Source organism: Tursiops truncatus, chromosome 10 (assembly GCF_011762595.2).
Source record: "Tursiops truncatus isolate mTurTru1 chromosome 10, mTurTru1.mat.Y, whole genome shotgun sequence".
Classification (NCBI taxonomy): domain Eukaryota; kingdom Metazoa; phylum Chordata; class Mammalia; order Artiodactyla; family Delphinidae; genus Tursiops; species Tursiops truncatus.
The window spans coordinates 91,958,663-91,967,893 of NC_047043.1; the positions used below are offsets into that span (position 1 = coordinate 91,958,663).

General features: G+C 42.2%; 1 pseudogene; it reads right to left on the reverse strand.

Moving 5' to 3' along the window:
* Positions 1 to 1,030: 1,030 nt before the first annotated feature.
* LOC117313972 (nucleolar RNA helicase 2 pseudogene) lies at positions 1,031 to 4,758 on the reverse strand (annotated as a pseudogene).
* Between the last annotated feature and the right edge of the window lie 4,473 nt (positions 4,759 to 9,231).

Genomic DNA, 9,231 nt, shown 5'->3' on the forward strand with positions numbered 1-9,231 from the left:
CATTTTTACCCCATTCCCCCAAGGGATTCTACATAGGGCTCCAGGGCCTTAGCCAAAGTATATATATATATATTTTTAATATTTATTTATTTATTTGGTTGCACTGGGTCTTTAGTTGTGGCAGGCGGGCTCCTTAGTTGCGGCATGCGAACTCTTAGTTGTGGCATGTGAACTCTTAGTTGCAGCATACATGTGGGATCTAGTTCCCAGATCAGGGATGGAACCCAGGCCCCCTGCATTGGGAGCACAGAGTCCTAACCATTGCGCCACCGGGGAAGTTCCTAGCCAGAGTAGTTTATGATGAAATAAGGATGGCGATGAGGCAGAGCCCTGTGGGTAGGTGAAGTGTGAAGCTGGATGGCTGTGGTTTTCACAGCTTTAGTTTTTGTCAGTCCCACACCTAATCCTTCCCTTCTTCCTCTCCCCTTCTCTTTATCAGACTTGGGGAGGCAAGTGACCCCGACTTGGTCAATCAAAGGATTCTGCTATCTTCACCCAGAATGACTGGTTCAGGACAAATACACACCCAGTGGGGACAACCCGAGTCCCTGTGAGACATTTGATGTATGGATTATTGAAGGAGGGGGCATGTATTCTTGTACCCGTGGGTAGCAAGGATGATGATCCACCGGTGGTGTATTTCCCCCTTCATGAAGAGAGTTTATCTGGAATTGAAAGACGACAGCAAAGCGGAGGAGAGCTTGGGTTATGTGAACCAATAATCCCCACCTCGTCATCATATCAATTCATTCATTCCTTAACATTGTTTGGACTGAGTTAATATCATTACACACACCAAGAGTCCCTGTTAGTTGAGCATAGTTTCAGGGTCTAATGCGGGACAAAAAGCTGCCCCAGTGCTTACACTTCTCCTATTTTAACTAGGTTGATCATTTTTAAATTTTTTTTTTTTTTTTTTTTATTTGAACTCCTCCTGTCATAGTTTATTTCCTGAGATTCCCAATACAGAATTTCTAGGAATTAAGGCAAGAAGACAATGTTACTCGTAAGCTCCTGCACAAGGTTTCCCAGAAAAATAATACTTGAGACCTCAGAGCAATATCGGGCCAGGGGCTATATTAAGTTCTTCAGTTCCCTCAAAGTAACAACTTAAAAATAACCATATAGAGTTTGTCTTAAAAGGAAGTCTCTAGGTAGCTGCAACCTATCAACAGAGTAGCAGCCGTCTAATAAAAAGAAAGAGATCCTATACGTGGCTATAGGAACTAGGCCTTGAGAAACTAAACTGGATCATTCTACCTAAAATTCCCAGCTTGCCTGTTAGAAGTTAAACTCTAGAAACATTAATGACTCATTAAGTTTTCACCATTAAAAGAATGCTTTATCCCACACCTTCACTTGTTCTTTTCTTTGCTCTCAATACACGTTTCCTTCTTGCATGTGGAATATATTTTCAGTGGGGTTTTTTTGACTCTTCAGCCATGCAAATCTCTGCCCCCTACTCCTCTAGTTCCTCCTTAGTAAATAATGTTAATCTTCCAATAGGAAGTGGACTATGTTATCATCAAGCACCATTTATCCTGTCTCCTTACTTATGAAGAAAGTTACTGGGCCATGCTATACACTTGGAATTCCTTAAGGATACTTGCTTTCTAGTAAAATACTTCTATATGTACATATATATTTTTTTAAAATCTGTGAAGAATTCACTGAAGCATGAATCACCTTATATTGAGAAGCTAATAATGTATCAAAATGCACATAACAATGGCTAATCTATATACTATCGCCTATCAAATGTATCACCACCTCCAAATCTAGAGCATATGCTGGCATAAACTGTGTTACATCCCAGCTGAGATTGAATCTTGCTTCAAAACATTGCTCAGTGTTAATTCTCAGAAGATACATTATAGGACCATAGGAGTAAATGTTAGACAAGTGGTTGAGGAATACCAATTACAGAACAAAGCCTTGAGTGCTCAAAGTGCTTCTCCAGAAACTGTTGCGTTCCCCCATGGTATTTAGGAAGGACACTATTAAGAGACACCTCTAAGTATAAAGACAGGTCAACTTCACAAGTATCAGCAGATACATGCTTGCTTCTATCTTATAATCTATAGACACTGCATTAGAATATGTACTGAATTCACACACCTTTTCCAAAGGAATACCCGAAACAGAAGTAGCAACAAAGTTATAAACGACAATGATCAGATGAAATAATTTAGATGAAGCCTGTCTCTCTTGAAGAGATGGGGACTGGGCAAGTGGTCAGGAAGGAAATACAATATGCTTTTAACTTTGTTATGAAAAATAATGTTCAGTTTCCTGTTGCTGAACATAGTTCTGTTTTTGCCACATAAATCCTCTACCTCAAATTACTGTCCGAATGCTTTACTAAAATTCCGCTTCTGGCCTTTGTTTTGGAATCTGTTACTTTTGTTGCCACCTCCTGATCGCTGTCCTCTGAAGCTTCTATTTCTTTCCCGCTGTCCCCTGAGACCTCGATTGCCTTCCCGCTGTCCCCTGAAGCTTCTGTTTCCTTCCCGCTGTCCCCTGAAGCTTCGATATCCTTCCCGTGGTCCTTCTAGCTCTGGTTGCTCTGTGGCCACAGAAAGCTGCCAGCGCCGTGAATCATGCCATTTTTCCTGTACTTCTGTTACTGATGCAGTAGGGATATCAAAGCAAACACCCTGCTTTCCTTTGAGAAAGACCATTCCCTTCACTTTGGAATCAATATCCTCACCCAGCTGCTCTTTAAGTTCTTTCCAAGCATAACTAATATTTGGCATTTCTATTGAGCACTGCAGGATCATGGTCACAAAACCCACATCTGAGTTGATCAAGGAGCGCTGGTTGACTGACGTGGCACCTGAAATATGGGCCAGGGCTGCTGCCAGGGCTTCCACGGCTCCCTTCTCCTCGATCAGCTTCTCGGCTGACTGCTTGAAGTGAACAATCGCAGTGGGAGGCACAGAATCCAAAAGCCTGATGGCATCTTTGCTAGAAGCTTTTATTATCTCTGTTGCAGAAGGAACACCTATTCTCTTAAATTTAATTCCCGCTTTTTGCTCCACTTGGGCTAACTGATATTCTTCCTTGTGCTGATAAAAGCAGACGCAAATCCCAGTCCTTCCAGCTCTACCTGTTCGTCCAGAACGATGAATGTAGGACTCCACATCCTTTGGTGGAGAACTCTGTACAACCAGATCAACCTCGGGGATGTCTAACCCACGTGCAGCGACATTGGTTGCAACCAAAACTCCAAAATCACCATTTCTAAAACCCTTCAGGGTGATTTCCCTTTGCTTCTGTGGAATGTCTCCGTGTAATGACTGGGCATCCTGCCTTATGGACACATTCTGTGACAACTCCTGGGCTTCTTTCTTGGTTTCACAGAAGATGATAGTGCGCCCTTGATAACCACTGTACACTCGGATCACGTCCCCAATAACTGCTGCCCTTTGAGTCCAGTGGCACTTGATAGCCAGATGCTCTACAGTTATTGCCGTTTTCTGGGTCTTTTTACCAATCAGGTCCACTTGTTCATATGTAGATTTCATGTATTTCTTAGCAACATTATAAACCCAATGAGGGCAAGTTGCAGAAAAAAGCAATGTTTGGGGATTGTCTTCTGAATCTTTCTTGTATGCCACACATAAAATCTCTTCCACTTGATCAGCAAAGCCCATGTCCAACATCTGGTCAACTTCATCCAGGACAACATGCTTAAGTTTGGTGAGCTCTAGCTTGCCATTCTGCAGGTGGTCTTTGATACGACCTGGTGTCCCAACCAGGATATCAATCCCATTCCGCATGCGTTCAATTTGTCCTCCGTAGGGAGTTCCACCATAAAAACAAGCCACTGCCAGTTTTTTTGTGATGTCACTGAAATCTCTGCTTACTTGACCTGCCAACTCCCTTGTGGGTGTAAGAACCAGTACCTGAGGGGCACGGCCTCTCTTCCGGTCTTGCAGTTCTCCCTGAAGTTTCTCAACCAAAGGGATAGCAAAGGAGAATGTCTTCCCAGTTCCTGTCCGTGCCTGTGCAATCAAGTCCTTCCCACTATAGACGTGGTGAAACGTCTTTGCTTGTATAGGAAACAGGAAGGTCACCCCACGGGCTTTGAGAAGTTTAATAGTTTCTTCAGATATGGGAAAATTAGAGAAAGCTCCTTCTTTTTGCTCCACAGTTATTTCCTGCTCTAACTCACTGTTACTTTCTTCACTGGCAGCTTCCTTGGAGTCGGAGTCAGGTCCAGAATGAGGGAATCCATTCTTCAGGTTGGGGCTTTTCTCTCCAATTTCTCCATTCATTTCTTTTTCTTTCTTCATCTTCTTGGACTTAGGTGCACCCAAGTCATTCTCAGAAGGCTCCTCATTTTTTATTAGTTTTTTGGTTTTAGGAGAAACAACTGTCTTTTCACGGGGCTCCTTTGATTCTTTCGCACTTTTGGTCTTAGGAGAAATAATGTCATCTTGAGATGGCTCCTCTTTCTTTTTTGCCTTTTTGGATTTAGGAGAACTCATGTCAGCCTCAAAAGGCCCTGCTTTCTTTTTAACCTTTTTAGCTTTGGGAGAAATCGTTTCGTCCTTTTCTTCTGCTGCCTCTTCAGTCTTATTAGATTTTGGCTTCTCTTTTTTACCTTTCTTCTCATTTCGCTTTCGCGGCATCTCCACTTTCGCCATGGCCGTGTCCGACTCCAAATCCGCTTCACTAAGAAGTTTCCCCGGCATCACTCAGGACAAGCAGAACAGGCCGACCGCTTTCGTCTACCGCGTGGAAAGGAAGAAAATGCCCCTTAAATTTTTTAAAATTAATTTTTTTTTTTGCGGTATGTGGGCCTCTCACTGTCGCGGCCTCTCCCGTTGCGGAGCACAGGCTCTGGACGCACAGGCTCAGTGGCCATGGCTCACGGGCCCAGCCGCTCCGCGGCATGTGGGATCTTCCCGGACCCGGGCACGAACCTGCATCAGCAGGCGGACTCTCAACCACTGTGCCACCAGGGAAGCCCACATTTTGTTATTTTGAGGACCAAATAATTACTATCTAACTGGGACACTGTGACACAGGACAGGTACATTTTGATACAGAGGATGTAGGAGAAAAAATTCTAGAGCTGTAGGTGTAGTCAGCCTTTCTCAAGCTTGAAGTACCCAGAGTTCAACCCAAGGACACTGGCTACCCTATTGGGTGAGGAGGAAGGCGGAGTAGAAGGACTATATATGCTAATATTTCTTATATCAAAGTTTTGGAGGTAGTTGTGGTAATGTTTCTACTGGAGACAAGAAAAGTGAAAATGATCTAAATTGCAGCAGGAGCATTTACATTAGATATTTTGCAGAAGTTTCTATGAGTGTATTACCCATGGAGTTTAAAACGTTTCTCTCTTGGGAGACATTTAGGAAAAATGAAGAGCCTGGATTGATTTGAACGCAGCCGTGATGCAGAAGCAGGGAGAAAGATGTAAAGAGAGGTTGACAAGTTGTCCTATTTAGCCCGGGACTGAGAGGGTGCCCAGGATGTACGACTTTTAATTTTAAAACTGCATAGTTCTGGGCACACAGGGATGAGCTGGTCACTTTACTTGAGGTCTTAAGCATCCAGTTCATCAATGCATTTATTGAGCACCTACTATTTGCCAAGTATTGTCTTAGTCTCCAAGGACCCATAAATGAATAAGACATAGTCTTTCCCCTGGAAGATCTTTAGAATCATGAAGAGAAATTCAATCCCTCATAAGAAATTCTATGAGCGTTCATGGCAGTTTCACTTACAACATCTGAGTTTTGACTGATGTGAAATCTTAACGCAGGAATTGGGGTTGTAAAGTTTCCCGTGCATCTAAACATGCTGAACAATTACTGTGATTGGTTGATTAGGCAGAAGTAAAGTTCTTTTTTTTAAAAAAGCATTTTTTCTTTTTTTAAATTGAAGTATAGTTAATTTAAAATGTGTTGGTTTCAAGTGTACAGCAGTGATTAAATTATACACATATATATTGTTTTTCAGATTATTTTCCATTATAGATTATTACAAGATATTGAGTGTAGTTCCCTGTGCTATACGGTAGGTCCTTGTTGTTTATCTGTTTTATATATAATAATGTGTATATGTTAATCCCAAATTCCTAATTTATCCTCCACTCCCCACTATCCCCTTTGGTAACCATAGTTTCTTTTCTCTGTGACTCTATTTCTGTTTTCTTTTTTTTTTTGGAATATAGTTGATTTACAATGTTGTATTAGTTTCAGGTGTACAGCAAAGTGAATCAGTTATACATATACATATATACACTATTTTTTATATTCCTTTCCCCATATGGGTCATTACAGAGTATTGAGTAGAGTTCCCTGTGCTATATAGTAGGTCCTTATTAGTTATCCATTTTATATATAGTAGTGTGTATACGTCACTCCCAATCTCCCAATTTATCCTTTCCCCCCAGTAACTATAGATTTGTTTTCTACACCTGTGAGTCAACTTCTGTTTTGTAAATAAGTTAATTTGTACCATTTTTTTAGATTCTACATATAAGCGATATCATATATTTGTCTTTCTCTGTCTGACTTACTTCATTCAGTATGACAATCTCTAGGTCCATCCATGTTGCTGCACATGGCATTATTTCATTCTTTTTTATGCCTGAGTAATATTCCATTGTATATATGTACCACATCTTCTTTATCCACTCCTCTGTTGATGGACATTTAGGTTGCTTCCATGTCTCGGTATTTCTGTTTTGTAAATAAGTTCATTTGTATCATTTTTTAAGATTTCACATATAAGTGACATTATATGATATTTTTCTTTCTATGTCTTACTTAAGCAGTGAAGTTCTTTTGATTAAGAAGTGTAGTTTCATTACCTGTATGAAATAGACATTATCAGTGCCCTGCCTGGTTCCCATTTACTGACTGGTATATCTATCCCATACTTGTTGTGAGTGTTGGCTGTTAATGGCTCTAAAGAATTTCTCTTGGTCCATGGGAGCTACTTCAATGGCAAATGCTTGGGAGGTTATGGTCCCATAGCCAACGATACGATATAAAAGCTTTGTCCTCCTGCCTTAAGGGAAGACAGCGCTCTGACGGTATTCCCACTCTGGAGCTTCCTGTAGGATCAGGCTGGGGCTGCGCTGAGGCTGAAACCACTTCTTTGTTCTGCCCTTTCTCCTGCATCCCTCACTTCCTTACAGATTTTTCTGTCAAAAAAATCATTTGCCCAAGAATCCCCATTTCAGGCTCCCTGTTTCCAGGGAACCTCGCCAAAGATACTGTCTTAGAATAACTTGGAGAGTTGAAAGGACAAAAATTCAGCAGTCAAATATGTCTACTAATTTCTCACTGAAAACTTTGTGAAATGTAAAATTTAAGGAAAGAGTCAAAGTTTCTTTTCCATTTTATCTAGTCACATGTTGTTGTTTTCTTGATGAGGAATGGTTTTACCTCCTTAACCTTTTTATTAAAATATGAGTTTGAAAATCTAAGCAATAAAATGTTCTGATAAAGTTAGGCAACTTCCCTGACCGTTTTTCATATTTGAAGCTGGACAGTGGCTCCGGTGGCAAATCATTTCTCTGGTTTGTTTTTCCAGCAAAGGGTCAGGAGCATTCTGAGGATTAAAAGGAACAACCCAAGAGTGATAATAAAGAGAATGATAATATTAGCGGTGGCCAGAGGAGGGGGAAGAGTATGGTATAAAAGTTAAGAGTATGACTTTTAGAGTGACAGGCATTTGGCTTTCTAATACCTCTAAATATCATTTTCCCCCCATTGGCACAATGGTAATGTTCAATGTTAACAATTAACCCATAGGGTTCTTGTAACGAATTAAGGCGTTAATGCACTTTGACTGTTAGTGTAGACCCTGACCCATAAGTGCTCAGTAAGGGGCAGCTATTGTGAAACGACTAGGAGAGAAGAATCCTTGTAAACAAAGAAGGTCGCAAGCAGAGGTGTGCTAGGGCTGCCCGCAGGAGCTGATAGTTAAACTTTCAGAAAATTTGTCAGCCTGTTGCTAAACACAGGCATCTTAGAAATCAGCTGGGGAGGGAGTATTTACACCATGACAGCGGGCAGAGGCTACAAATCAGGGCTCCCGCGTCCAACAGCCGGCTGTTGATCATGTACCAGCACAGCAGGGGCTCCGGGGTTGCTCAAAGCTGCGGTGTCAGTGTCGATGGTCTCAGGGGATCACACTCTTCTGAGGTGGGTGTGCTTCTGTTTGCTTTCTGCTCATGTCCTGCTTGCTTCAGATGTCACCGCTGCTGCTCTCTGCCATCTTTCTGCTGTCATATTTCACTCCTTTCTCTCAAATCCTGCCCTTCCTTCAAGGCCCAGACCAAGCATCATCTCCTCCAGGAAGTCCTCCCTGACTACTCCTGCCCTCCCTCGTACCCTCTTCTCCACACTCTCCACTTATCACCTATGTCACTCGTTTCTCATGTTCACACTCTTACGTGTCTGTCCAGCCTCTTTGAAAGTTCTTTAACCTCACTGAAGGCAGGGACCTCTGTTTCATCCAATCCCTCCTTGTCCAGTATGTAACTCAGTGACAACCAGGGTCCAAAGACCCCAGCCCCATGAGTCAGATAATCCAGCTGTGTCAGTTTCCTTACACTAACCTCAGCCAATCAGTTTCCTAGTTTGCAGACTGAGTAGGTGGAATTCATTTCTACATTCTTTGCCAACACTGTTCTAATAAATCCCAGCTGAATAGAGCTAACTTTTCCACAGTGAACTGTGAATGCTTCAAGAATTGCAGCTTAGATGTGTAATCATGCAACCTAACTACCTCATAGGATCAGCTACACATAGTAAGTTTTCCACCAAGGCATATCATTAACGCTGGCAGGAATAGTGCCACCAGGTAGGTATTACACATAAGACCATTATGAGAGACACTCTCTGAGTCCATGAGGAAGTCCAGTGTACATCAGTAAATCCCACGCCCAGCCCACTTCTGTTTGTATAAATTTGCTGTAAGATTTCAACCATTTAAAAACAATCTCATGGCTTGTGAATGAGTCAGGGTTCCCAGAGGGGTGATGCAGGAAATCACAATCAGAGCTGCTTGGTGAATCACATCCTTCGTGAATGATTACTCATGGGCAGGGAAATATACAGCCCCCAAACCACACACTGATCCGCGTGTCACCTACCTTGTCAAGGCCACGGGTCACAGGGACTTTGGACCTGGAGGCCAGAGCAGAGATCAGAACAGTATTGAGCGGATGCTGGCTCCGTGGAACGAGCTCTCCTTTCC